Genomic DNA, 24,135 nt, shown 5'->3' with positions numbered 1-24,135 from the left:
CAGAGATTACTTGAGTCTTGAGTATCAGAAAGCCTACAAAAAATTATCAAACAGCACCTACATCACCAAAAGTTGTTTGGGAGGGTTTCAAGAAAAATCCTCTGCTCTCATCAAACAATCTCCAGCATATTCAGTTGTCAGACATGACTGGAACTTCAAACGGGACCGGCTTCTATGGTCAGATGAAACTAAAAAAAGAGCTTTTTGCCAGCAAACCCACCAGATGGGTTTGGTGCACATATGAATAAAAAGTTCCCCACGGTTAAATATACTGCTGGATCTTTAATGTTGTGGGCCTATTTTTCTGCTGGAGGTCCTGGACATCTTGTTTAGATACATGGTATCATGGATTCTATCAAATTTAACAGATAAAAATCAAAACCTGAACGCTTCTGCTAGAAATCCTATAACGGGCCGTGGTTGGATCTTCCATCAGAACAATGATCCAAAACAAACATCAAAACCAACACAAAAATGTGTCACTGAGCACAAAATGAAGCTTCTGCCATGGCCATCTCAGTCCCCTGACCTGAACCCTAAAGAAAATGAGTTAAATGAGTTAAAATCAGGCAAATTGTGTGTGTATATGTATATATATATATATATATATATATATATATATATATATATATATATATATTCACACTCACATATATTATGTAAACAGAAACCTTTATGTTAGATGTGATAAATTGCGATTAATCGATTTGACAGCACTAAAAATAAGCTATTTGCCTGATTTTAAGTTAGTCAAAATATTTATAACATGAATAAGAAGATTTTATTTTAGCATTATTGAAGCATGAATATTTACCAATAACTTATTTCAAATTCATAACTGTAGATGGATCTTTCACAATAGTGAATCAACTGGTGAGATACATCTTTAAAAGATGTGACATCAATACTCAACATACAAAACACAACAATGGTGATGCTCAACAAATCAAAAAATAAAAATAATAATAATAATAATAATAATAAAAAAAATAAAATAAGTGAACCCAAAATAAGTTCAGCAGCACAGATAAAACCAACAAGTATCAAAAACTCTACAGCATAACCTATTCATGCTGCATTGCATGCTGGGCGCCTTCATTGTACATATGCACTGTTGAAATACAATATATTGTTTGTTTACAGTAATTTTTATCTTACATTTTACTGTAAACTCCTAGTAAAACCAAGCTACAACTGTAAAAACTTTAATAAAATGTATATGATGGACACTCTTGATCATTCTATAAACTATTCTATACTAAACTACACTAAACTGCAACGTAACTACTATACAAACTCAAAATGTAGCAATTTTGAGTAAAAGATGTTGAGTAAAAATGTGATTAAGATGTAATTAAAAAATGAAGATAGATCAAAAGATTTGGCTACTTAGTGGAATGGCAATTGTTATGCCTATTTTTGTCATGTGCTTTCTGTTCTCATTTATGTATAGCTTTTATTTTTGAGTTCTTGTTGCTAGCTCATGTAATCTTTTTGTTCATTTCTCCTTTGATTATTCCCAGGCTTAGATATATTAATAAGTAGATGCTGCATTCAGAAACCTCTGTCCTTCTGATCCTCAAGCACCTTTGTAAGTGAAGCTTTTACCATCTGAAAATCTGCCCAGTTTAAGGAAACTTTCTTGGAAGAGTCAGTCCAGCTGAACATGATTATCTGTTCCTAGAAATGATTCCTATTTCCCCTTTTGTCATCTGGCACTGGGAACAAAATCATGTGACAATAATAAAAACAATTTCAAAATGTTGAACAAATATAAATATAACTTAATAGTTTGCATGTCTTATGCTGGTACTCCAAAAAAAAAAAAAAAAAATACCAATCATACATGAGAGGAAACAATTACAATAAAATGAGTATTATGAAATGAATTGACTAAAAAGTAAAATGATGGGTTTCTTAAACTTTATGACTTTCCATCTAGGATAGATGTATACCACTAATGTCTGAGAGGATAGAAATAAAATTATGAGTAAGAATAATAAAAGCATAAACATCTTCTGGCTCTTTAAAGCCAAAGAAACAGCTGTCTGATCTTGAACTATACCTTCAGCTCACTTCCCTATTCTTAAGATGTGAAAGTGGAATTGAGAAACCTCTATGAAAGCCAGGATGGGTTGGCCAGGTCTCAGGCTCCTCTTTATACCTTGACATCACCAAAGATAAAAGATCTTGGCTTTCATCTCCTCTCTTTTTGTATTCATTACACATGAAAGTACTTCAGTTTTGTTTGCCTTCAGCAGCTTTGTGATGCAAAAATTGCATAGAAGCCTCCTAGTATCAGAAAATCCTCTTCCATTGTGCTGTGAAAATTATTCCGGGCTTGTTTTAGCTCTTTTGCAGAATTACTAGCAAAATCATTACTCTCATGCTTTTATTTCCATTACAATGAAGGATAATTAGTCTTCAGCAATGGTTTTTCAATTTAAATGTTCAGCTTTAGACTCGGATCTGATTCTATCTTTCAATAAGAGAAGAGGATATTTGTTTAATTTTAGAGTGACTTAAGCTGAAATTTACCACAGTTTTGTTTTTACCATAGTTATCCACAACAATGTGGTATGGGTGATTTCAAAACACTGCTTCATGAAGCTTCGAAGCTTTACAAATCTTTTGTTTTGAACCAGTGGTTCGGAGCATGTTTCAAACTGCCAAAGACTGTCTGAAGTCATGATTACAAGCCACCTAGCTGTCACCAGCTCCTTGACGACGAGACCCTGAAGACCTTGTTCCGGCTACTTTCAACCAACCCATCAACCTCCCAGACACTACAGGATTGGATTGGAGGGAAACCGTCATTAGGTGTCTGGAGAGCGTTGCGTCCCAATCCAGAGCACTGCCAGACCCAGAGCCCACTTCATCAACCCACTGTGACGAGTGAGCCAGAGCCCGAGGAGGAGAGGACAGGACTCACCATCACCTCAGAACTGGGACCCTGTTGTGAATCTGTTGGTCCACGACACCAATGACCGAGGGAACGATGACGGGCTGGTGGACTACAATGGGGACTTGTCGACTCCCACCCAGTATCTGAATCTTTACTGCCTATGGAAAACTTTAAAGGGGGGTATAATGCTATTTCATCATAATGCTATTTCACACTGTTAAAGAGTTGGATTCTTATGCTAAACAACACCAAAGTTTCAAAACACGAGCTTGGACATATAACGGCAATATTTCAGTACTCTTCCAAATCCTCATAAACTTCGTGGGTTTTTTTCCAAGTATGGGCCTGTGTGACATCAACGGGGTCGGAATTCCTTCTCCTGGAAGAGTGCGTATGCACAAGTCGACCAGGGGCGCGTTTCCCAAAGCGAACTACAGTCACAAGTTCCGTCGTTACCAATAGTGTTCAATGGGACTTACGACCATAGTTCACCAACAATGCTTTCAGGAAAGCACCCCAGAGCGAGAGAGCAAGAGCACGCCTATCAACGCACGTTCGGCTTTACGGAAGTCATTGGCAGCGCTGCACAGGTCACAGGACTTCACGAAATCAACAATGTCACCAAAGAAGTGTGTTTTTGGTTGTGAGGGAAAGATAACCTTGCTTCCCAAAGAACCCAGTGTTAAGTGGAGCTGAGAGTTTAGTGCTCACGCGTTACATTGATGCGCTCTCGATATTTGTTATTAAAATAACCATAGAAACTGATAGTTGCAATCACTTTTTTATTGGTTAAAATGAATGGAGAATATCTTGTGTTTACCGTGGCTGCTCGAGCCCTCAGGATCGGCAGTCCAGCCCTTTCCATTGACTTTGTTTTGCGTGAAGCTACGTCGTTGGGTGCTTCTCAATATCCCTCCTCATTTCCTCGCTCCTCTGTCCTCCATCCTATGACCCGGAAAGTAAGTGCACCGCGAGGAGGCGAGGAACGAGGAACGAGGAGTGAGGAAGCTTCCTGAGGAGACATAAGTGAGGATACACAGGTGTATCCTTTGTGGAAGTCTTTCTAGTCGAAAAACGTGATGCACGTATAAATTCTCCTCCCCCTTCATCTCTGTCACAATAATTTAAATGTATGCTTTACTTTTGCAGTTTAAATAAACTTTACATCTCACATATTTCAACGGGGCATCTTTGAAGTGACGCTAAAAGGGAGCGAGGATATCATTTCACTTGATTCAATTCCTCCGTCCTCGCGTCTTTTCCCTGCGTCTTTCCCTCGCATCCTGAAGGGGTGGAGCTAAGACGCGAGGAAAGGAAACAAGGATGCACAAATAAGAATTGAAAAGCACCCCTTGTTATTTCTGACTTATAACAAAAAACAGAACAATGCCTAAAAGCTGCTGTGTGACAGGGTGTACAGCAAACAAGCTAAAAAACCCAGAACTAAGTTTTTATAAGCTACCGAACCGTAAAAGCCAGCCTTTAAGGAGTAGATCCACAAAAGTGGATACAGGCAATGAGACGTGAAGCATCAGCAGGAAGAATGGGTAAATTGTGGTATCCTGACACTCAGTATGTGCAGTAAACATTTAGTCACTGATAAGTCAAATATCCAAATGTCAGTTTTATCTATTATATTTCCTGTTGCTGATTACGTTCCCCTTCAGTTGGCGTAGTTCTCATAGCAATATGACACGTTGTGCTCTGTCTAAATTGCCTGTATCCACTTTTTAGTCCTTAAACACTTGTTTTTTTTGGGTTGACAGCTTATAAAAACTTAGTTTTGGGTTTTTTTACAGCTTGTTTGCTGTACACCCTGTCACATAGCAGCTTTTAGACATTGTTCTGTTTTTTGTTATAAATCAGAAATGACAAGGAGGCAGCTTCACGCACAACAAAGTCAATGTAGAGAGTTGGATTGGACCCCAGTGGTCGTGGTTTTCAGATTATGACACGTTTCACGCTGTCTCTATCTTGGCCCGTTGGCATGTCGGCTCCGCCTTGGCTCCTCCCACTATCGGCTCCACCGGAAACCCTCGGCCTAGTGGCTCCACTAGGTTCCCTCTTCCACCGGCTCCCCCTTGGTCAGTCGCCACATCAATTCCACTCCGACCTGCCACCCCTTCACCTGCAGCGGGTTCCTCCTTCCCTTCAGTCTCGCCGCCGCCCTCAGTCACACCATCATCGCCCCAGTCCTCAGGAATTCTGACTCCACCTCCAACGTTCGTCACCGCGACTGCGGTGGTTTTGTTGGGGTTTCGTTGTCATTCATCGGTCACCCCTCCTCCATCGCTGATGACCACCATCCCTTCGCCGTCCCCTGTTGCCACTCCTTTGTCCACCTCCTAAGCCATCTCCATCTATCCCTCTGTTTTTTGTAGGATTACTGTAGGATATGTAGGATTACTTTACCTCTTTGGATTACATTTTGTATTGGATTTTTATCTGTCCGACTTTTCGTCTGTTTGATCACGTTATGATCTTACTATTAAAATTGCCTTGAGTAGCTCTGAAGAATGAGCAGCCTTGGTTTATCTGCACAACCACATACTCCACACAGTATGACTTTTTTTTTTTCTTTTTTTCCTACCTGACAAGTATAAAGGACTGAAAAAATATTAGAGATTTGTGTGATTTTTTTCTCATATGATAATTTTAGGTGACAAATGCTATAGAACGTAACTACAGTGAAATTAGTTTCCCTTGAAGGTCACTATAAAACATCCCACTGGTTCTTCATATACAGACCTCGTCTTTCTCTCCTCCCTTCTCTCTCTCTTTAGAAACATGGGTTTCTAAAGCGGTGAGAGTGGGAGCAGGTGATTTGATGAGTGATCTCTTCATTCTGACTGACACAGAGCCAGAGTGAACAGCACCCACGCAGAAGTATTATATCAAACGAAGTTGAAATGCTCTGTCTTCTTCTTTCTCGTTGTCCCTCCTACACAGCTTAGAAGTGCTACAACATAGTTCCTCCAGTCAAGGAAAGACTGTCAGACAACACCCACCACTCAAATTCACTTATCACAGCCCACACTGTCTGAATAAAGCCGTTTGTCACATGGGACATATATGGGCAATATTATTTGACATACAGTATGACATTTGAACTATACACTTTTCTGAATAAGCCACAGTAGCTAAACTTTACATTTTCCATACCCATATACACTACTGTTTAAAAGTTAAAAATAAGATTTTTTTTAAAAGAAAGGCAAGGATGCAGTACATTGATAAAAAGTGACAGTAAAGACTTTTATAATGTTACAAATAGATTTCTATTTCAAAGAAAAACACTTTCTTTTCATCAAAGAATCATGAAAAAATTTAATCATGGTTTCTACAAAAATATTAACATTGATAATAATAAGAAATGTTTCTTGAGCAGCAAATCAACATATTAGAATGATTTCTGAAGGATCATGTGACACTGAAGACTGGACTAAAAATAAATAAATAAAAATCAGCTTTGCTATCACAGAAATAGATTACATTTTAAAATAAATTAAAATTGTTTTTAAATATATAATATAATAGTTATTTAAATTTAAAATTTAAAATATCATGTAATAACATTTCACAGTATAATAGTTTTATTGTATTTTTATTAATAAATGCAGCCTTGGTGAGCATAATGTTTCAAAAACATTAAAAACATCTTAAGGATCACAAACTTTTGAATGGTTGTCTATAATATTAATTGATCACTGGTAGTTAGTCACTTTGCTTAATCACTCATAATTTGCCATAAGTTGTGATCCCCACACGCTTCAAGCAGACCACTATCATCCCCGTTCCCAAAAAAATCCCCCTGACTGTCTCCTGCCTGAATGAGCAACGACATTAATCATGAAGTGCTTTGAGCATTTAGTCAAATCATCTGTTCCTCTCTACCTGCCACCCTGGACCCATTCCAGTTTGCTTACCGGTCTAACAGATCCACTGATGACGCTATCACAATGGCCATACACTCTGCCCTGAAACACCTGGAGGGAAGAGGGTTTATTGTTTATTGCTCTGCATTCAACACCATCATCCCTACCAAACTAAGGATCTGGGACTTAACAGTCACGTATGTAACTGGATCTTGGACTTCCTGACTGGCAGACCCCAGGTGGTCAGAATCGCCAGCTACACACCCTCCTCACTCACACTCAGCACTGGTGCCCCACAGGGATTTGTACTCAGTCCATCTTCAAATCCAAGGACTCATCATAGACAGTGACGAGACATCCTACAGAGGTGAGGTCAGTGCACTCTCAGTATGGTGTGCTGACAACAACCTCTCTCTAAATGTCAGCAAGACCAAAGTGATGATTGTGGCGACCAGGGCGGGCGAAAGCTGTGAGGTAACGGCGCGAGGCCGGTGGCGCGAGAGTTAATGAGCTCTACCTGGGAGGCGCACCGGCCTTGAGTCTCTCACGGAGGAGCTCCGGAAGCATAAAAGCAGGAGCGACGACAGTGAAGGACGAGAGAGGACCAGGCCTGGACTTTATTTTATGTTTTATTATTTTTGTGTGGCCGGCAGATGTCCGCGAGGGTCTGCCGGCATTACTTTCGTTTTGTATTTGTTTATTTTGAATTAAAGTTTTGTTGAACGTTCACCGGTTCCCGCCTCCTTCTTCCCATACTTACGAACAGTGTTACACTGGTGCCGAAACCCGGGAGGAAGGAGGGACATGCTGTCGGAGAGCCCTCGCTGCTGAGGGGGATCGCGGTGCTGCGGAGTTCGGGCAGCACGGGAGTGAAGACCGCGAGAGGCTGCCTGAGGCGGTGGTACTGGAGCCTTGTGAAAGGTGGGACGGAGACCCAGATGCCGTGCTCCTGGGACGAGGTGGGGTGGCTGCCATCCTGGAGGGAGCAGAGGAGTGCCGTCGTCTGCCGGCCACACAAACATAATAAAACATAAAATAAAGTCCAGGCCTGGTCCTCTCTCGTCCTTCACTGTCGTCGCTCCTGCTTTTATGCTTCCGGAGCTCCTCCGTGAGAGACTCAAGGCCGGTGCGCCTCCCAGGTGGAGCTCATTAACTCTCGCGCCACCTGCCTCGCGCCGTTTCCTCACGGCTCTCGCCCGCCCTGGTCGCCACAATGATCAAAGAAAGATTCACGTTCCCATTAACATAAATGAGGTAGAAGTAGAGCAAGTTGGGAGCTACAAGTTCCTTGGTGTACAAATCTCAGGGGACCTTTCCTGGAGCCTCCACTCAGACACCAAAGTAAGAACACTCCATCAGTGTTTCTACTTCCTGTGGAGGCTGAAAAGGCTTGGCATCTTCGCTGACATCATGTCAAACTTCTACCGCTGCACCATAGAGAGCATTCTGACCGGCTGAATCACTGTATGGTACGGCAACTGCTCTTCTTCCAACCGCAAAGCTCTTCAGTGTGTGGTGAGAATAGCTGAGCTCATCAGTGGACATAAACTAATAGCCTTACAGGACATCAACCAGACATGCTGTTTGAGAAAGGCCCGCAGCATCATCAAAGAATGCAACTCACCCTGCTCACCACCTGTTTGCTTCTCTGCCGTATGGCAGTCGCTTATGTTCCATCCAATCATGGACAACCAAACTGAAGAACATCTTTTATCTTCAAGCCATCAGACTGCTTAATAGTCAGCTGTCCTTCATATAGCTCTGCAACACATTACTACTGACACTTTATTACGGCACTTCAGGACACTGAAACTTCTACCTAGTATTCTCACTCAGGACTACTTAGTACTCTTAAAGCCTATTTCATCCCTTTTTACAAGATGTAATATAAGTGTCCTTAGAATGTGTCTGTGAAATTTCAGCTCAAAATACCCCTCAGATCATTTATTATAGCATGTTGTAAATGGCCATTTTTGAGTGGAAGGAAAAACATTTTTGTGCATGTATCTTTAAATGCAAATGAGCTGCTGCTCCCCACCCCACTTTACAGAAGAGGGCGGAGTCTTTACAGATACTCTGCCAAAAATGAATGAAACATGTTTGGTTTTTTTGATTATCATCTATATTGCAGTCAATCTCACATGACATTGCAGTTCTTCATTATTATGAAAGTTTATTATGTGTTTTAAATCACTTAAAGGATTAGTTCACTTTGAAATTAAAATTTCCTGATAATTTACTCACCCCCATGTCATCCAAGATGTTCATGTCTTTCTTTCTTCAGTCAAAAAGAAATTAAGGTTTTTGATGAAAACATTCCAGGATTTTTCTCCATATAGTGGACTTCAATGGCCTCCAAACGGTTGAAGGTCAAAATTACAGTTTCATTGCAGCTTCAAAGCGTTCTACACGATCCCAGACATGAAATAAGGATCTTATCTAGAGAAACCATCGGTCATTTTCTAAAAAAATAAATAAAAAGAAAAATTAAAAGAAAATTAAAAAATAAAAAAGAAAAAGAAAAAGTTTTAACCATAAATGCTCATCTTGAACTAGCTCTCTTCTTCTCTATTAGAATTCTGGCAGTGTAGACACTGATAAGTGTATTACTGCCCTCCACAGGTCAAAGTTTGAACTAATTGTTATATACTTGCACTAGCATACTGTATGACAATTTAGTTCAAACTTTGACCTGAGGAGGGCAGTAATACACTTAGCAGTGTCTACACTGCCGAAATTCAAATAGAGAAGAAGAAGAGAGCTAGTTCAAGATGAGCATTTATGGTTAAAATGTATAAAATGTTACAATTTTTTTTAGAAAATGAGCGATGTTTTTTTTCTTGATAGAACCCTTATTTCTTGTCTGGGATCGCTGTAAACTGTAATTTTGAACTTCAGCCATTTGGAGGCCATTGAAGTCCACTATATGGAGAAAAATCCTGGAATGTTTTCATTAAAAACCTTAATTTCTTTTCGACTAAAGAAAGAAAGACATGAACATCTTGGATGACATGGGGGTGAGTAAATTATCAAGAATTTTAATTTCAAAGTGAACTAATCCTTTAATATCAGTTTAAAATCCTGATATATGGTTTTCTGAGCAACACACATCCGAAGCACGCACACAGAAAGCTGGATGTCAGACGATGCATCCCGCGAGTATTAAACCAAGTTCTCTTTCATGTCTTATTATGCTTAAACTGTCAAAAATACACAAAGTTCACATAAACACAGTCAGTTATGTCTTTGAATGTAAACAGCAAGTAATGTGTGTATATTAGTTTTGTGTAATAAAGGGGTGGTTGATTATGATTTCACTTTTTTAACTTTAGTTAGTGTCTAATGTTGCTGTTTGAGCATAAACAACATCTGCAAAGTTAGGACGCTCAAAGTTCAAAGCAAAGGGACTACAACAAACGGCTGGTAGGGATTACAACGAGCTTCTTCCCGGGTTGGTGACATCACTAACCCTTACATTTACATAAATCCTGCCCCCGAGAACACACGATAAAGGAGTGAGGCTATGTTATTGCAATATAGTATGTAAGACAAATGCAATAGCATGTCATAAAAGCAAGATGACAACATATTATAACCGTATTTAAACTAAACTTATTATTATTATTATTATTAATTATTATACCTGTTCTGTCTTCATGCAGCATATATCCTCTGTCTCTGTAGGATTTTACAACAGTTCCCACAGAGCGATTTATAAATTATCATGACAGAATATGCTAACGAATGACTTTAAGATATCCCACATTAGCTACATAAATTCATCAACTAACCATTCAGAAACGTCCTGTCGTATTCTACATGTTGTCACTTCTTCTTGAGTCTCTCCATCATTGTCCGACTCCGGTTTGAACATAAAAGGCTGAACAGTTTCTGACATTTTCAGTGAGTCTACGTGAGGTAATCGGCGCTGCTAACATGAGCTCTTGAAACTCCGCCCTCTTTTTGGAAGCAACAGCCCATTTGCATTTAAAGGGACACACACACACATACAGTTTTTGCTCACCCTCAAAAAGTGACAAATTTAACATGCTATAAAAAATGATCTGTGGGGTATTTTGAGCTAAAACTTCACATACACATTCTGGGGACAACAGAGACTTATTTTACATCTTGTAAAAGTGGGATTATATGACCCCTTTAAAGTGACAGCAGCGTAATATATACTACTGCTATTTTTGCTGTTAATATGAATCAAACAACAAAAGAAAAACAGAAAATCACTCACTGCTCTTCACTGATATTGGCATTAGTAATGTTTGTTCATGAGACACGTGAGAACCAATGGCACCTAAAAATTCTATGATTTAATCAACCTTATGTCAATATTTTAAAAACGTTCTAGTCCTTTTTGTCCATACAATGAAAGTCATTGAGGTCCAATGCTGTTTTGGAGCAAACTGACTATCATTGTATATGAACAAAAGCAGTTGAAACAGAAGACAGAAAGTAGTACAGGTTTGGAATGACATGAGGATGAGTAAATGAAGACAGAATATTCATATTTAATTAAAAACGCATTACAGTTCAACAAAATTCTGACCGGTTATGGATTCAGTTGATTTTAAAGATGCATTAAATAAAAATGCACAGCTGACTGGGTCTTTTTGCCCCTCTAACGTGTCCAAGGTGTGAGAGTGAGAAGGTGCTGCCAACTGATGGTGTGAACACATTCAAAAGTGCACATGTTCACAGCAGTTCCAAAGCTTTTAAATGGAGTACAGTCACAATTCACCATCTGCCTGCCTGATCTCGTGGGCATGTAGACCTACTGCTGTCATCTGTTTGATTATGTTCTGCTCACTCTGCACACCTGCTGCTGACAGTTCTCTTCAAATAGACGGTAATAACATAGCATAATTAGAATGTGTCTTACAATAAGCCATGTAGACCATGTCACATTTCAAAAGCTTCGACAAAGCAGCTTGGTTGTCTGACATGCTGTGTGTACATCTTGAGCAGTGCATGAATCCATATTACTATACAGCAGTAATAAATTAAAAAGAGACAAGATAGATCAAATACATATTGTTGATTTAAACATCGGTAGGGACACTTTTTAAAAAAAATTTTTATAGCATTTTAGAACTTGACAGTTCCAATCCTCATATATAATATGGAAAAGAGTGGCCAGGATATTCGTCAAAATGTTAAAAAAGGTTTCTTCTACAGGTTAGAAACAACATGAGTTAGTAAACAATGACTTAACTTTCATTTCTGGATGCACTAATGCTTTAACTTTTCACAGAGTTAACCATAGGGATCATTTCAAAATGCTCTCAGATTTTCCCTCGGCAAAGCCCTCCACCCAAAAAATACAAATATGATTTCCTATGATACAAATTGGCCTTCACTGGGCAAAAGTGATCATTGTACCCTTTGGGAGTTCCACAGGTCCAGCCAAAACTCTCAGCATTTTTCATTTGGTTATTCATGAAGACAGTAATGGGCCAGCATTTAGCTAAAATGAGAGCTGATGAAGAGAATGGAGCTCAGTCGAATGCGTTTTACGAATTAAGGTATTTAAGTTTCATTTATGAAATCTTGGAAAAAAGTTGACAGTTTGTTTTAAAATGTTTTAGATGAGGACTGGTCATGGAGCCATTAGACCTAGAGGCATTTTATGAACAAAGATATTTAGGCTACTTTAAGTTTCCCATGAGATTTTAAAGGATTAGTTCACTTTCAAACTGAAATTAGCCCAAGCTTTACTCACCCTCAAGCCATCCTAGATGTATTTGACTTCCTTCTTTCTGATGAACACAATCGCAGATATTTTAATTAATACAAACCCGATACCAAAAAAATTAGGTAACTGTACAATTTGTGAATAAAAACAGAATGCAATGATGTGGAAGTTTCAAATTTCAATATTTTATTCAGAACACAACATAGATGACATATCAAATGTTTAAACTGAGAAAATGTATCATTTTAAGTTGATTTTAAATTTCATGGCATCTACTCTTCTTTTTATAACAGTCTGCAAATGTCTGGGGACTGAGGAGACAAGTTGCTCAAGTTTAGGAATAGGAATGTTGTCCCATTCTTGTCTAATACAGGCTTCTAGTTGCTCAACTGTCTTAGGTCTTCTTTGCCGCATCTTCCTCTTTATGATACGCCAAATGTTTTCTATGGGTGAAAGAACTGGACTGCAGGCTGGCCATTTCAGTACCCGGATCCTCCTTCTACGCAGCCATGATGTTGTAATTGATACAGTATGTGGTCTGGCATTGTCATGTTGGAAAATGCAAGGTCTTCCCTGAAAGAGACGACATCTGGATGGGAGCATCTGTTGTTCTAGAACTTGGATATACCTTTCAGCATTGATGGTGCCTTTCCAGATGTGTAAGCTGCCACGCGCACTCATGCAACCCCATACCATCAGAGATGCAGGCTTCTGAACTGAGCGCTGATAACAACTTGGGTTGTCCTTGTCCTCTTTAGTCCGGATGACATGGCGTCCCAGTTTTCCAAAAAGAACTTCAAATTTTGATTCGTCTGACCACAGAACAGTTTTCCACTTTGCCACAGTCCATTTTAAATGAGCCTTGGCCCAGAGAAAACGCCTGCACTTCTGGATCATGTTTAGATATGGCTTCTTTTTTGACCTATAGAGTTTTAGCCGGCAGTGGCGAACGGCACGGTGCATTGTGTTCACCGACAATGTTTTCTGGAAGTATTCCTGAGCCCATGTTGTGATTTCTATTACAGTAGCATTCCTGTATGTGATGCAGTGCCGTCTAAGGGCCCGAAGATCACGGGCATCCAGTATTGTTTTCCGGCCTTGACCCTTACGCACAGAGATTGTTCCAGATTCTCTGAATCTTTGGATGATATTATGCACTATAGATGATGATAACTTCAAACTCTTTGCAATTTTTCTCTGAGAAACTCCTTTCTGATATTGCTCCACTATTTTTCCCATTGCCCATCTTGACTTCTGAGAGACACTGCCACTCTTTTTATACCCAATCATGTTGCCAATTGACCAAATAAGTTGCAAATTGGTCCTCCAGCTGTTCCTTATATGTACATTTAACTTTTCCGGCCTCTTATTGCTACCTGTCCCAACTTTTTTGGAATGTGTAGCTCTCATGAAACCCAAAATGAGCCAATATTTGGCATGACATTTCAAAATGTCTCACTTTCAACATCTGATATGTTATCTATATTCTATTGTGAATAAAATATAAGTTTATGAGATTTGTAAATTATTGCATTCCTTTTTTATTCACAATTTGTAGAATGTCCCAACTTTTTTGGAATCGGGTTTGTATCCTGACGTATCCGAGCTTTATAATGGCAGTGAACAGGGGTCACGGGTATGAGCTGAAGAAAGTGCATCTATCTATAATAAACATACTCCACACCTATCCGGGTGAGTTAATAAAGGCCTTCTGAAGCAAAGTGATCCATTTGTGTAAAAAAAAAAAAAAAAAAAAATCCATATTTAACAAGTTATAAAGTAAAATATCTAGCCAGACTGTCTTCCATATTCAACTTACGAAGAAAGTGTAAACTGCTGTCGCGTCAGTTACACTTTTTCCATAAGTTGAATAGGGAAGCAGGTGTAGCGTAAGCTTTTTGAACTGGAAGAGTTTTACACTTTCTTTGTATGTTGAATATGGAAGGCGGTCTGGCAAAAGCTAGATATTTTACTTCATAACTTGTTAAATATGGATTTTTCTTTTTTTTTTTACACAAACGCATCGCTTCGCTTCAGAAGGCCTTTATTAACCCTCCGGAGCTGTGTGGAATATGTTTATGATGGATGGATGTGGATGGAGACACTTTCTTCAGCTCATACTCGTTTGGTAGCGCATTACTGCCATTATAAAGCTCGGATGCGTCAGGATATTTATTAATACATTTTTTTTTACACAAATGCATCGCTTCACTTCAGAAAGCCTTTATTAACCCTCTGAGCCGTGTGAAGTACGTTTATGATGGATGGATGTGGATGGAGGCACTTCCTTCAGCTTCATACTCATGAACCATGTTCACTGCCATTATAAAGCTCGGATGCATCAGAATATTTATTAAAATGTCTCTGATTGTGTTCATCAGAAAGAAGAAAGTCATATACACCTTAATAGTAAGTAAAGCTAATCCTTTAAGCTATATTTTCAATTTTTTAATTCATTTAACTAAATTGAATGTACACAGGCTACATAGGATCAAAGTAAATGGTTATGCTTTGGATGTTTTCATTTTACAATTTTTACTTTAAAATATAAGCATTTTTATCCATTTAATTACTCTTTGGCATTTCTATTACAGTTTTACAAACCCCCTACAATTTCCATTGTGATTCTCTGGTTGTGAAACCCTTCATTAGAGAAACCATTCATTAGAGTTCTCACTTATGTGTGATTAGATTTAGTTACATTTAGTTAAATTTAGTTACAACTACACTAATCTTGCATTAATATAGCTATAAGCATTAATCTAGTCACAACTACATTAATTTATGTGATCTTTATAAACTCACAATTCTAGCTTTTCCTCAGAATTGTGCTATATATAAACATGTAATTGTGCATTACAGTCTGAAATGGGAGATATAAATGTGAAATTGTGAGAAAAAAAGTCAGAAATGTGAGATTTATTATTTTTTATTCTGTGGCAGAAACAAACTTCCATAGTCTATAATTGAAACGCCATTTCGAAATTTCTTTAAAGGTGCCCTAGAATTAAAAATTGAATTTATTTTGACATAGTTGAATAACAAGAGTTCAGTACATGGAAATGACATACAGTGAGTCTTAAACTCCATTGTTTCCTCCTTCTTATATAAATCTCATTTGTTCAAAAGACCTCCGAAGAACAGTCGAAACTCAACATAACACAGAATTGTTACATAACAGTCGGGATCATTAATATGTACACCCCCAATATTTGCATATGCCAGCCCATGTTCAATGCATTACACAAGGGCAGCCAGTATTAACGTCTGGATCTGCACAGCTGAATCATCAGACTAGGTAAGCAAGCAAGAACAATAGCGAAAAATGGCAGATGGAGCGATAATAACTGACATGATCCATGATATCATGATATTTTTAGTGATATTTGTAAACTGTCTTTCTAAATGTTTCGTTAGCATGTTGCTAATGTACTGTTAAATGTGGTTAAAGTTACCATTGTTTCTTACTGTATTCACGGATACAAGAGCCGTCGTTATTTTCATTATTAAACACTTACAGTCTGTATAATTCATAAACACAACTTCATTCTTTATAAATCTCTCCAACAGTGTAGCATTAGCCATTAGCCACGGAGCACAGCCTCAAACTCATTCAGAATCATGTGTAAACATCCAAATAAATACAATACTCACATAATCCGATGTATGCATGCAGTATGCATGACGAACACTTTGTAAAGATCTATTTTGAGGGTTATATTAGCTGTGTGAACTTTGTTTATGCTGTTAAAGGCAAGCGCGAGCTTCGTGGGCGGGGGAGCGCCAGATTTAAAGGGGCCGCAGCATGAATCGGCTCATATTTAATGATGCCCCAAAATAGGCAGTTAAAAAAAATAATTAAAAAAAATCTATGGGGTATTTTGGCTGAAACTTCAAAGGCACATTCAGGGGACACCTTAGACTTATATTACATCTTGTAAAAAAAATATTCGATGTCACCTTTAACAGACAGATTTACATACAGTACATTTCAGATGTTGCAACAGAAAATACACAATCTCTAAGGCAAACTCTGAAGTGTTAAGGACCTTTGATCGATGCCATCGATGCCACCTTGCTGTTTTGCCATGGAGTCGGATTGTTTAATAGTGTGATCTCTAACCGCATGAATCTCACTTTCATCTAAAACAGCTGCGTATTGATTTTTCACAACAAAACGCTTGGCCAACTGTCATGTTTTTGTGGCTTGATTTTGTGCAATAATCCATGCTTTATTTATGTGCTTTGTTCCTATAATTCTACATTTGTTATTTTGGAGCTCAACAGGCCAGATCACCATTCATTTTCATTATAAATTCATCAACATTTCTTCTTTTGTGTTCCACGAAAGAAAAAAGTAATGTAGATTTGGAACACGATGAAGGCTAGCAAATGATGATATTACTCCACAATCATCCTGATTATCATGCTTCAGTACCCTCACATGAGTGTGGTTAACCTTGAGGCCTCAATGCTAATGTTCTCAGTGACACTGAATGTAAGTGCTTATTAAAAACAGCCATGAAAAGCCAACCTGCAGCAAGTCCCTGATCTCACGTCCAGGCTCAATGTGGCACAGTCAGATCATGCACTCCGTCACCTGTCACAGGGAAATACCGGCCTGTCGAAAGTGCCCTTCTGGATGGCAGCGTGGATCTCAAGCTGGTGGCGACCAACCTTCCCTCCCTTCCGCCTTACGCAGGAATGATGCTACCTGTAAATCAACAGCACTGTGAGATCTGATGAATAGTCTAATCTACATTATTTATTTAAAGATTTGCATCTTATGAGTGATCCGGCAATTAATTATTTTAAAATTGTATTTTATACTATTCAAACGCATAAGTCTTCCATAGACTTGAACACAAAACTTGTTTGAAAATAATACAGACAGAAAGGTTGCTTGGGTAAGATTGGTCAGTAATGATTTTAAGGCGAGGCTTAGTTGATGAAATTATTAAGGAAGTTAAAGGACATTTTTTTACCTCAGGCTTCATCGGGTCAAAAACATGTGGAAATCACTGAGAATCTGAGCTCTGAGAATGAAAATTAATTCAAGTCAAATAAACCCAGACAGATTAAAAACAACGAGAAAAAAACAAGAAATGCAAATATAGATCAAATGCCATGAGCAGCATGAGATTTATTAAGTTTGCTTTTATACCTCAGCAAATATTGCGAAGGTGTCAGATATGACACAAACCGCTAATGAGTTCATCCCAAGAGTACACACAAATTTGCAGCTTCCTGTTCGCTGTGAACATGTCTGTTGCCGGCAGCCTTTTCTTGTATTTTAAGCTGGAAAAGAAACAGAAGAATCATTAATGAGAATGGATCCTCAGCTCTTACTGATATTTTGAAATACTCTACAGTAAGTGGTGAGGGTCAGGCTAATGGCATGAATCCATTAACAGTGATCACTCATTTAACCCAGAGATCACCCATTAACCTATGTTTGGTACTCCTCAAGAGATTTGCTTTTAAGAATTGCTTGAGTATGTGTGTGTTTCTGCTTATGTTTGTCTCTATGATTCTGTGATGTTAGATTCTTTAGATATGAGATACAGATGCTCAAGTGCATTACCCTATATTACCTCCACCCTGTGTCTGCTCTTCAGTGATGGAAAGGCCATATTGACCTACTCAACCTTGGCAAAGTAGATGTATGTGCCTTTTCTTCTGTCTATATTGATTCAGTCCACCTATCTCTCTTCTTTCCATTTACATTCAGGCAGATGTTATGGCTGCAGATAGACAACAATGACCCAAGAGCTGTGATTGGACATGAGGCTGGAAAACAGGCTAAAAGGCTCACAAGGATTCTGTATAAAAAAATAAAAAATAAATAACTCGGAAATGACCAGTGTTATGTTTCGGTTGTTTCAATTTTACACATTTATTTAAAGGATTAGTTCACTTTCAAATGAAAATTACCCCAAGCTTTACTCTATGGAGTTAAAATTGTGCCATAATTGAACAAACAAATCCAGCATTTTGCAAACAAACACGACTCACAAACAAACAGAAAGTGCAAATACAAAGGTCAGTTTGAGTGAAAACGCAGATGAGTAACAAATATATGTATTGTGTTTAGGGCTGCAACAAACGATTATTTTGATAATCGATTAATCTATCGATTATTAGAACGATTAATCGACTAATCATCGATTATTGCACTGATTAATCAGTAAGCTTTGCTCGATTATTCTACTTAAGCAATTAGTTAAAATATTGAGTTATACTGTACTTTAACTAGTAAATCTAGAAATCACTACAGCTTTTAAAAGTGTATTTTTAATAATTTTCAAGCCAACTGAATAGACCAATAACCTTCAGGTTAAAAAAATATAATGTAATTATGTGGGTTTTTTTTGAAAAATGAAACAACAACATACATACACACACATATAAGGGCTATGGGGCTGAAGCCCCAGGGCCGCGGGTAGAGGGGGCCCGTGATTGGCTGGAGGAAATAGATTATATTTTTTGTGTCTAAAAAAATAACAAGAAAAAATATTGGAATGTGCCTGATATATATATATATATTCGCGCCATATATGCCTCTTTGCGTTATATAGAAAATATTGGCCTTTATTGCTTGTTCAGCCTCGCTGGTGTTATGGTGCGCAAAAAAAAAAAGGAAAAATAAGCTAAAGGGAGAAAAGGGATGCTAATCTTACAGCAAAAATTACAAAACTAACTAACTTCGGTTCACATAAAACACCCGAGCCAGTGGAAGACCCCGCGTGCAGCGGCAGCTCACAATTATCTTCACCCACCGCACCGTCGCCGATTGCGTGCTTTAACGTTGAAGAAGGTGAGATAGCAGCTCAGCAAGTTATTATTCTTATTACGAGTTAAGCCCTATTCTGATGGTAATTGTTTCATGAAACGTAGGTGTTTTCAACATTTACAGACGAGTCAATTGATTTTATTGCCGTTTGGATTCAGAATTCAGTGTTTTTCTCTCATCATCATCACCGTGTAAAAATCCCGTTCTTTCCTAGTTTTTCGACGAACACCAATGTCGTCTCCACTTTGCGTTGAAGCACATTCTATCAGTTCATTCTGGTGCCTCCATCCGTACAACTCGACCTCGACACATTCACATCACATGTTAACACAGCTGTACTCACGGGACACTGCACTTATTCGAATCACAAAAGTTCTTTATTTGCATGTGCTTAAAGCCCTGCCAGTTAAACATGTCATCGTGTGCTGTTTGAGATGCGCTTTTTCTGACCCCATACACCCGAAGCTGCACACACACTAGCCTGTCAACAGCACCTGACTACTGGACTTCATCTTTCGCGTTATTGCGCTATAATACTGCAAATACACAAAAGGTTTACATAAACACAGTGGTTATGTCTGAAGTGACTTGAGAAAATTGGACGCGTGCAGGTCTTAAAGTGACGCATCCTAAAGTTATCAGCGGACCCTTGTCCTTAAAGGGATAGTTCCCCAAAAATTAAAATCCTGCCACAATACTTTTTTCCTACTATGGAAGTATGGGTGCCATCAACTGTCTGGTTACCAACATGTAACCTGTAAGTAATGACAATTTCATTTTTGGGTGAACTATCTCTTTAAAATATTCATGTAAAGTAATCATTGAGGAAGTATGACTGAATTGCCAAATGTTTTTGCTGCTTTTGGCAACCTGTTTGTTTGGAGTTCATATCTGGAGTTAATGCTTTGTTTTTAATGTGTTAAATAGCTGGAATATTTATTGTGCTTTGCTTATATAAAATGATTTGATAAAATGAGATTTGAATATAAAAATAATAACAAAATAAAAAAAAAAATATTGTGGTAACCTGTGGCATCTGTGAAAGGGGCCCTTGGTGCTATAGCCCCAGGGCCCAATTGTCTTAATCCGGGCCTGCACACACATATTATATATCATATTATATTTTATATAAATATATATATATATATATTATATATATATATATATTTATTGACTTCTTTCTGCGGTTAAAACTCCGATTAAGTGATTACAATAGAGATGGATTCATTTCAGTAAGTTCAGTAAGTACTTTTTGATGTTCATTCATGTTTATTTCGTGCTGTAATAGAGAGGAATAGGTTCACATGCCGCTTGAACCGAGGTGTTACAGCGATCTGCCACACAACGTTAAACAGCGTTACCACCACAAGTATTGTTTGAATCCCGTAGTAATATTGACTGAATTTAAAAGCTTAGACTTAGTTTTATATCAAAAGTAACCTGATCTGTCGGTGCGTTGTCTGTGTCCTCTTTGCTCTGCGATGCATCTTTCACTGTGTGAGAAAATGAACGTGTGGTGTGAGAACAGTGAGTTTGAATGAGAGTTGGTGGCCCTGCATGACAGTATTCTGTAGTTATACTAAACGTTATGTTTGTTATGTTTATGCTATTTTAATCTCCCACATTTCACGGGTTCGACTTCGTTTGCACTATGCTGTCCAAAGCGCTGACTTCTTTTATTGGATTGGATCCAGGAGGACTGCATTACAGTGTTGCGCTACAGCACCCCACTGGTTACACCGCGGTATTGCAGGCCTTTCAAATAGGTTGTATGAGATCAAGAGACTATTCGACAACAAAATATTTGTCGACAATTTTTTATTGTCGACGTTGTCGATAATGTCGACTAATCGTTTCAGCCCTAATTATGTTTTACAAATATAAATAAATGAGCCTACATCATATTTCACAAATAAATACAAACCATCCTACAACCATCCTATATCTGCGTTTTCACTCAAACTGACCTGTGTATTTGCACATCACTTTGTTTTTTTGCGAGTCGAATTTTCCTTTGCAAAAGAGATTGTGTTTGTTTGCAAAATGCTGGATTTGTTTAATTATGGCACAATTTTAACTCCATATTACTCACCCTCAAGCCATCCTAGGTGTATATGACTTTCTTGTTTCTGATAAAGACAATCTGAGAAATATTAATAAATATCCTGACGCATCCAAGCTTTATAATGGCAGTAATGCTCTACCAAACGAGTATGAGCTGAAGAAAGTGTCTCTATCCACATCCATCCATCATAAACATATTCCACACGGCTCCGGAGGGTTGATAAAGGCCTTCTGAAGCGAAGTGATGCGTTTGTGTAAAAAAAAAAAAAAATCCATATTTAACAAGTTATGAAGTAAAATATGTAGCTTCCGCCAGACAGAAGTTTTGCCTCTTTGTCGCCATCTCTGTTTAAAACCTGCAATTGCAGGTATTTGCAGAAATATCTTTATGTGGGTTGTGCATCGGCACGGCTCCTCAGCGTGGATGAATCAGTTTTTTTTTGTGGTTTACTGTCAGTCACCACATGTGTGGATACTGTCCTTGAGAATCACAGATTCTACGTCTTGGAAGTATAACCAAAATAATAATTTTCACCGGAAAATGTCATCTGAAGAAGTAACATGTCTGCCACTTTTGTTCTGACCAACTGAGAAAAGAAGCAATAAATCGTGCTGCCAATGATTAAATCTAACGATTGCTTAGCTTGGATCACGTCAAACCGTGCAAATTAGTATTATTTTTATACTTTGTTCTCAAATTGTTAATGTTAAACACATCAGCATTACAATAGTGTATTTAGTGTGTATTAGCGTTACCTGTACCTGTAGTTACCTGTCTTTTGCTTTTGACTACGGGTGAATCTCCAGTTGTCACTGATGATTGTCATTTGGACATTTCTGGACTACAATCCGCCATCAAAATGATGAAGGCTATAAATGATCTGCCGCCTGTAGCATCCTCCACATGCCTTAATAGTCTACTAGCTGGGACTCCTTCTTTATGTAAACAGACATGACGTAATGACACAAAGACGAACGACTGCATGCTTGAATTTCCCGTGGTAACCCACCAGTACCATCCGGATTAGGAAACATTATTACAAGCTTACCGCTTTGAATTGGGCTAAGGTAAGGAGATAGTTTTGAACACACTGGCTGGTGATGTACTTGCTCAATAATTGATTTTGAATCATTTTTAACCAAAAAAAAAAAAAAAAAAAAAAAGATGCAGACTGCAGCTTTAATTTGGCATTGGCATTTCTACTATGATCTTACAAAATCCCTGAATTTTCATTGTGAACCCCAGTTCAGGACCTGTTTTCACCTGGTACTAAGATGCATTTTTGGTGATTTTTGGTATTCAAACTTTGCGCAACATGGGTTTGGATTCATATTTTTGTGTTGGTTGCGGCATTACTGTGAAAGAGATGTAAGGTGTGACAAAATAAGTAAGGAGGCTCTCATTGAAATCTGAACACAAGAAGTGACAGTAGACAGATTTGAAAATCGTGTCAGTTTCCAAGTATCAAACAGCATAGCATCTCAGCTGACCACTTGCACCAAAAATGCATCTAATACCAGATTGAAATAGAGAACAAAACAAATTTTGTAAAACAACATATAGTATAAATGTGTTTATTTATTACTAATTTAAAGGTTCTCATTGATTTTTTTTTTTTTTTTTTTTTTTTTGTGTAATGTGTGTAGACATTAAAAACTTTTTATGTTTTACATTTGCCTGAAAATGTTGGTGTTTCTTGGTTGCGGTGATAATTTTCTCTAGCCTGACGTGGTCATACTCAATTCTAGTTTGAATATGAGTCTGATACTGCTCCATTGGGCTTTGATTATGGGGGCGTATTTCAACTGATCCAGGAAAGACCTCAATTGGATAGACCTACAACCAATCAGAGCTACAGAGTAAGTGACGTATGTTGAGCGACGCATAGTTGTCAACAGAACTCTTCTTAGCGACCATCGGGGCCAGCTGATAAATCAAACTTTTGCCGAATCCCGTAGGAAGGACAGGCAAAGACATCTTTCCCATCGACAAATGCCTTGAATCGCAGGTCCTCTGTTCCTTTTTTAAAATTAATGCGCTGTCGATATCTTCTATAACGGACGCGATGGCGCAATCTACACATCTCAGTTCTTCAACAGCCATCATTGTTGTAAACTAATTGACCTTTCGCAAAGACCCGCCCCCCTTAGTTACTGTTGCTTTGTCCGACAAGCCGTAGGCGCTGTCACGCCACACAGAGTGGAAAATACATCGCGGAGCAAAGAGGAAACTGACAACACATCGACAGACGAGACAGAGCAGGTTACTTATGATATTAAACAAAGTCCCAGCTTTCAAACTGTGTAGTTATTAAAAAAAATTCAAACAATAAAAACCGTTTTGTGGCTCTTTAATGGGTTGTGACCATGATCGTGACAGATTGCTGTAGCGCCTCAGCTCAAGAGGCTCGTTAACCAATCATCTCTTCCTACTAGTCCATTTATAGCATCAAATAAACATGAAATGAACATGAGAATGAATGTTGTTTCAAACGCGGAAAGAACGTCAATATGCACAATTTTTTAAGTTTAACTCCACCGAGGTTAATCTTCTAACTCCTGACTGCTTTGTCGGACAAAATGGCGGATGCGGCGTTCTGATTGGTTAGATCGCTTGTCAATCAAACTCCCCAAGCGCTCTTTGATGACGTGGCTGATTACGTTTCTGGTGATAATCTGTCAATCATCGCCCTGACAATGTGATTGGTCCGAACAGTTTCTGTTCGGGCATAATTACTCCTCTATGGATCGAGTCCAGACCGAACTCCCCGAACCTCAAAATGTTGTGGGC

The 24,135-nt window shown here is 38.4% G+C and overlaps 1 protein-coding gene and 1 long non-coding RNA gene across 3 annotated transcripts in view; one reads left to right on the top strand and one right to left on the bottom strand.

The window, feature by feature from the left end:
- LOC125279048 (uncharacterized protein C2orf81 homolog) overlaps window positions 1-18,346 on the top strand; it is a 101,486-nt gene extending 83,140 nt beyond the window's left edge. Inside the window, exon 4 of one of the 2 annotated variants that reach the window (XM_048208518.1) lies at window positions 18,223-18,346. The gene's annotated coding sequence lies outside the window, so the exon portion shown is untranslated. Of the gene's footprint in view, window positions 1-18,218 lie in introns of both variants that reach the window. The other variant, XM_048208514.1, reaches the window with a different exon arrangement.
- The window catches only part of LOC125279049, a 49,637-nt gene that overhangs the window by 6,842 nt on the left and 18,660 nt on the right, over window positions 1-24,135 (bottom strand). Inside the window, exons 2-4 of the long non-coding RNA XR_007187303.1 lie at window positions 17,652-17,785; window positions 17,473-17,523; window positions 17,022-17,201 (exon numbers count right to left, since the gene is read on the bottom strand). This is a non-coding gene — a long non-coding RNA (uncharacterized LOC125279049). The remainder of the gene's footprint in view (window positions 1-17,021; window positions 17,202-17,472; window positions 17,524-17,651; window positions 17,786-24,135) is intronic.

Source organism: Megalobrama amblycephala, linkage group LG11, assembly GCF_018812025.1.
Source record: "Megalobrama amblycephala isolate DHTTF-2021 linkage group LG11, ASM1881202v1, whole genome shotgun sequence".
NCBI lineage: Eukaryota > Metazoa > Chordata > Actinopteri > Cypriniformes > Xenocyprididae > Megalobrama > Megalobrama amblycephala.
Note: the sequence above shows the minus strand (reverse complement) of the source record. Positions and strands in the feature narration are given on the sequence as shown.